Source organism: Mustela erminea, chromosome 8 (assembly GCF_009829155.1).
Source record: "Mustela erminea isolate mMusErm1 chromosome 8, mMusErm1.Pri, whole genome shotgun sequence".
NCBI lineage: Eukaryota > Metazoa > Chordata > Mammalia > Carnivora > Mustelidae > Mustela > Mustela erminea.
The window spans coordinates 59,326,343-59,332,581 of NC_045621.1; the positions used below are offsets into that span (position 1 = coordinate 59,326,343).

General features: G+C 33.5%; 1 pseudogene; it reads left to right on the forward strand.

The window, feature by feature from the left end:
* The first annotated feature begins 4,638 nt into the window (after positions 1 to 4,638).
* On the forward strand, positions 4,639 to 5,496 carry LOC116597695 (annotated as a pseudogene).
* The last annotated feature ends 743 nt before the right edge of the window (positions 5,497 to 6,239 follow it).

Consider the following 6,239-nt stretch of genomic DNA (forward strand, 5'->3'; position numbering starts at 1 on the left):
GTGCAAGCTAAAAAGAGTTTCTCCTATCTTAACCCCCATGGCTGTCTTTCTGATTTGGTGTAGTGATGACATTTGATCAGGATTTTAAGCTCTCGGGTTTTCATTATGGAGCTAAAAAACAGCCTTGAGATCAATGCTGGAGGACACAGGGTGAGTAGTATCAATAAATCATGTGGTGGTATATTGATAAATGTACACTACTGAATACACAGAATTTAATATCAAGGTATTGTGGTTGGATTTTCAAATACTACTGCTGGAATATTATCAATACTGCTATAAGCCATTTTGTCAAAATAAGAGCTATCATTTTATTAACATCAGTAACAGTATATTTAAATTCTGTGCTTCAGGACACTAGCTGATTGCTGTTGGTGCCCAAAGTGTTACAGTTACCTAAACTGGGAAGATAAAATACATTAGTAGTATAGTGGGCCTTTTCCACTCATCTCTGAAGCTTGAGGGATTTTAAGTATAACCAGAGGCAGAATATTCAACTGAACAACTCAACACTCAGATTTAATGGTATAAATTTGAAGTTGGTATTGGGGCAACTAACTTTTGTGTACTTTTTTTTTGTCTTTTTCTTTCCATTTTTTTTCATTATTTCATTTCAGCTTGCAGAAATAGGAAAGCACTGAGGAGAACTATAAAATATATTTTCTGAAGTAGTCCAGAAGCTGCTTCCTTCAAAAATTAGCTTTTCTTCCATGTAATCTACAACTATTAAAGTCTTTAGACTACTTTTCAATTATAAGGGTGAGACAAAACTGGCAAGAGTCAAAATCCATTCTTTCCTGGTTCTTTTCTTGTATCCAAACTACTTAAGACAAAAGGCATGATTTTTCATTTTGGAACACAGGAGCTCCATGCATATATCTATTATTTAGTAAAATGGCAGAGAACAGTAGTGCCAAGGAATTTACTGAAAGCAGGCATCTCCTGCCAAGCAGGCAAGGTGTCCCAGTGAAGTTTGGCTTGAATTGTACCTTAAAAAACCGATAAGTGGGCAGCAGAGGAGACAAAAAAATGTTTCTTTCAGCATAATGTTCACAAACATTCTACAGTATATCAGGCTATGTATTTTAGACACTCAAGACTTCTAAAACTTTTGGAAAACTGGAGAATTTGGTATTCAAATCAAAATTAACTATCTACGGATAGTTTCGCTTCCAAGCAAGATAATTTGCAGGAGGTTGACATTCCCAATGTGAACATTTGGGAAAGCCAAATAAATTTTAAATCACATTATAAAGGCATTAGAAAGTTGTGGATGTAAGGAGGATTAGAGACTAAACTATGAGAGGTCAGAATTTTCAGGTCTTTTTTTCTCGGGGAACATGTGATAACTTAGAGTGTGATCTAAAGACTGAGGATATGGATTTCCTTCAGAGAGGAAACCAATGAGCAGGGAATAATAAACCAACAGAGCTTTTAGCAGTCATCCATGGCTGGAGATTTATACTGCCCCAAACACATGGCCAGTTTCTCTCAGAAGAGCGTAACTTAATTTACAGATGGCCAGAATGATTGGTTAAAGAGCCAGGTGGCAATTCTACTGTGTTTTTTTTTTCTTTATTTTTTTTTTTTTTTTTTTTTTTTTTTTTACTAAACACTGAAATACTGAAATTTTACTGAATATTGAGGTCTCTTGGCCAGAGGAAATTTTTGAAAGCACTGGAGACAGTGGTGGACTGACGCTGACATTCTACCATTAGCTGTTCTTCCTGAGAATATGTGCTTACTCTGAGTGCAGCTACAGGCAGAGAATCCAGGTTTGGCCCCAGCAGAGAGTTTTTGGGATGCTAAGGAACAACCAACATTTTTGGCAGCCAAACATACAATCTGCAAAGAACAAGAGTAAGCTGAACACCTATGAAAAACAAAGCTGAAATTCCAACAATCTCCCAGATGTTAGAAGAAAAATCCTTTCCAGCCCCTCAAATAAAAAGCTCTTGAGGGTCACATCCTAAGAATTAAAACAAAGTGAAGATAGACTGAATATTACCAAAAATGCAATGCAATTCTGAACTAGTTCCATTTCTGATTGAATTAAATTCATTTCCTAGCACCTCTGTAGTGAAAAAAGTTATCTATTATCAGAACCTTTACAGTTTTTATATAGTCATAATTATATGAAAAATCATTAATTATATAGAAAGATGGGAGCACATGATAATAACCAAGGGAAAAAAAGACAATAAAATTGGACTTCCAGGTGTTCCTAATACTGAGATCAGAAGTTAATGATTTAAAAGTGATTATTAGGGGCACCTAGGTGACTCAGTTGGTTAAAGTCTTTGCCTTCTGCTCAGGTCATGATCTCAGGGTCCTGGAATCGAGCCCCACGTCGGGCTCTCTGCTCAGCAGGGAACCTGCTTCCTCCTCTCTCTCTGCCTGCTTCTCTGCCTACTTGTGATCTCAGTCTGTCAAATAAATAAGTAAAATCTTTTTTAAAAAGTGATTATGACTGATATATTCAAGAAATTAGAGAAATGATGGAAAAACTGGTAACAAGGGGATGTTCACTACACAATAAGAATAAAATGAATACTGCAGAAATGAAAACACATTATCTGAAATCGAGAATTCAATAGATAGTTTTCAACAAAACTTCAGACAAAACAAAAGACAGATCAATAAGAAATATCCAAACTCAAACACAGAATAACAACAACAAAAGAGCATTATAGATAATGAGGAATTCTGTCAAGAAGTCTAACATATGTGTAAATGGAAGAAAGGAGAGAAATACTAGAGATGTTAGTTGAGATTTTTAAAAACAGAAAATCATCATTAACACATAGATGTAAAAAGCTCAACAAGTCACAAGTAAGCTTTCAAAAAATATAACTGTGAACATTATAGTCAAGTTACTGATTACCAAAAAGAAGAAGAAATTCTCATAAGTGGCAATCAACAAAAAGACATTATTTTCAAAAGAACAAAAATAAGACTAACTGATGACTTCTCATCAGAGACAAATGAAGTTGGAAAGTAACAGGTTAATATTTTAAAGTGTTAAAATAATTATTTTGTCTGGAATCCTACACTGAATCAAAATATTCTTCAAACACAAACACAAAATAAAGATGTTCTCAGCAAACAAAAACAAAAATTGTATCTTCAATATGCATTAAAAGATATATAAAAAAAGTTCTCAATCTGAAGTGAAATAATTCCAGATAAATAAATGACATGCTTAAAGGAAGTAACAGTATGAAAAATCGTGTTTATTTGGGGAGATTGCATCAAACAATAACTGTAATGTCTTATGAAATGTGAAACATAAATAGGAGCCTAAAATGCATTACAACAATAGTGCAAAAATGGAGATAGATTCTTGAAAGTAAAACATTCTAAGATGCTGGCATTACAGGACAGCAAAATTATTAATAACATATTAGATGGTAATAATTCAAAGATAAATTTTTAATCAGTAAGCACTAAAAGAATAATAAAAGAATGTATAATTCAAAAGATAATAGAGAGGGAAAATGGAATAATAAAAATATTATTCAAATCCAAAAGAAAACTTAAGAGGAGAAACAAAGCAAAAAAAGAGATCTGGAACTATCATATTATTAGTAGGAAACTAATAGTAATATGGTAGTTTAAATCCAACTATATTAATAATTACAAGATAAATGGATAGAATATTTTAATTAAAATACAATGTTTTGTTTGATTGAAATAAAGAATAACTCCTCTGCTCACAGGAAAAGAATTTTGAATATAAGTACACAGACATGGTGAAAATAAAAGGATAGAACTGAAGAATCATGAAAACACTAATAAACACTGGTATCTTTATAATAACAGAAAATGTAGGCAATAAGGCAAGAAGCACTACTACTACTAATAGACATTTTAAAATCATGCAGAGGTCAATCACCTAGAAAATATCACAATTCTAAACATACATGCAGTAAGTAGCATAGCTTTAATATATATAAAGCAGAAAATTGGAGATTGAAATGGACAACAGACAATTCCACAATTATGGGGGATGAATTAACAGACCTGTATCTACATCTCACAGGTAAAGGAGTAGAGGCGTAGAAGATTTAAACAACACAAATAACAAAACAATCAAATTCACTTACACTGCACACAACAATAACACCATTTACATTTTTGAACTGCACAGAAACTTTCACCAAATTGATCATGTATTAATCCATAAAAAGAAATCTTTAAAAATATCAAATAACTGAAATCACTTAGAGTATATTCTCTCACCACAGAATTTATCTAAAAACTGAATAATAGAAGCGAAACCATAATAACTCCATATGCTTAGAAATGCCAAGTAATTCATACATCACAGAAAAATTCGTATTAAAAATTAGAAAATATTATGGACCAAATAATAATGAAGATATGACACATCCAACCTTGCTGGATAGAGCTAATAATGCAGTGCTTAAAAGGGAATAGACATAAATAAGTTTATAGAGCAGAAAAGAAGAATACTAAAAAACCAACTAAAAATCCATTTCAAGACACAGAAAAAAACATACAAATTAATCCTTAAGAATGAAGAAGGTAGCAAATAGTAAGATTGAAAAATCAATGAAATACAAAATAAGCATAAAACAGAAAAAATTATCAAAAAGTTGTTTTAGATCCGGCTTGCCGTCCTCGCGACCATGGCGGCTACCGCACTCTCCGCGTGGCTGGCCCTGCAGCTGGGGACCAGGACCCTGCGTGCTTTCTGTGCCTCCGTGTCCTGGGCCACCCGCTCCGTGATACCAAGCCCGCATACAGCAGACAGAACACCCAGATATGAAAGACCACTGAGAAGAAAGGCACTACCTCCTAGGACAGAGAAAATGACTGTTGACCAAGATTGGCCTAGTGTTTATCCCGTTGAAGCACACCATTTAAACCCTCTGCTGTACCTCTTCCCATTCGAATGGGCTATCCAGTAAAAAGGGGGGTGCCCATGGCAAAGGAGGGAAATCTAGAACTATTAAAGATCCCCAATTTTCTGCATTTAACTCCTGTAGCAATTAAAAAGCACTGTGAAGCTCTTAAAGCTTTCTGCACTGAGTGGCCAGCTGCTCTGGACAGTGATGAGAAATGTGAGAAGCATTTTCCCATTGAAATAGACACAACTGATTATGTTTCAGCAGGACCATCTATCTGAAACCCTAAAGCATGAGTAGTAACCTTAAGGATTAAACTTTCCAGTTTGAATTTAGATGATCATACAAAGAAGAAACTCATTAAACTTGTGGGAGAGCAATACTGCAAGACTACAGATGTACTTACCATCAAAACAGTCAGGTGCCCTTTAAAGAGACAGAATTATGATTATGTACTATATCTGCTAACAGTTTTATACCATGAGTCTTGGAAAACTGAAGAATGGGAGAAAGATAAGACTGAAGCAGACATGGAAGAGTATGTATGGAACAATAGCTCCTCTGAAAAAAATATTCTGGAAACACTTCTCCAAATGAAAGCTGCTGAGAAAAATCTGGAAGTAAATAAAGAAGAGCTCCTTGCTACAAAAGAAAAAAAAAGTTGTTTTTACTTTAAATAAAATTGAAAACCCTTAGCAAACCTGATTACAAAAAGAAAAAAATACAAATTACCTATATCAGGAATGTAAGAGAAGGTATCCATATAAATCATCCAAATATTAAGATCATATTGATTAAATATTCAAATTTTTCAGGCAATAAATTTGACAATTTGAATGAAATGGAAAAGTCTTCTGAAAACTCAACTTATCAAAGAGACTTAATAAGAAATTTAAATAAGAAATTTAAAATATGAATAGTCTTAAATAGCCTAAATACATTAATCCAATTTTTTAAATCCTCCCATAGAGAAAATTCCACTCCATAATCAATAAAACTATGAATCCTTCCAAACCAACACTACGCAAATTTACCAGAGAACAGATAAGCAGGGATGAGTACTAACTCTTCATAGGGAGCCTGCATAACCTTGAAACCAAACCCTATAAAGATATGAAAAGGAAGAAACTTACTGGCCAATACTGCTCATCAATCTAGCTCCAATATCCTAAATAAACTATTAGAAAATGGAACTCAGTTGTATTTTAGAAAAAAGGAGCACTTCATGACTAAGCAAAAGTTTATTCCAAGAAATTAAGAGTATTTTTACTTTGGGAAATCCATCAACATAATCCACTATATTAATGTAAACACAACAAAAAAATTATATGGTCATCTCTATAGAAGCAGAGAGGTAATTTGGTAAAA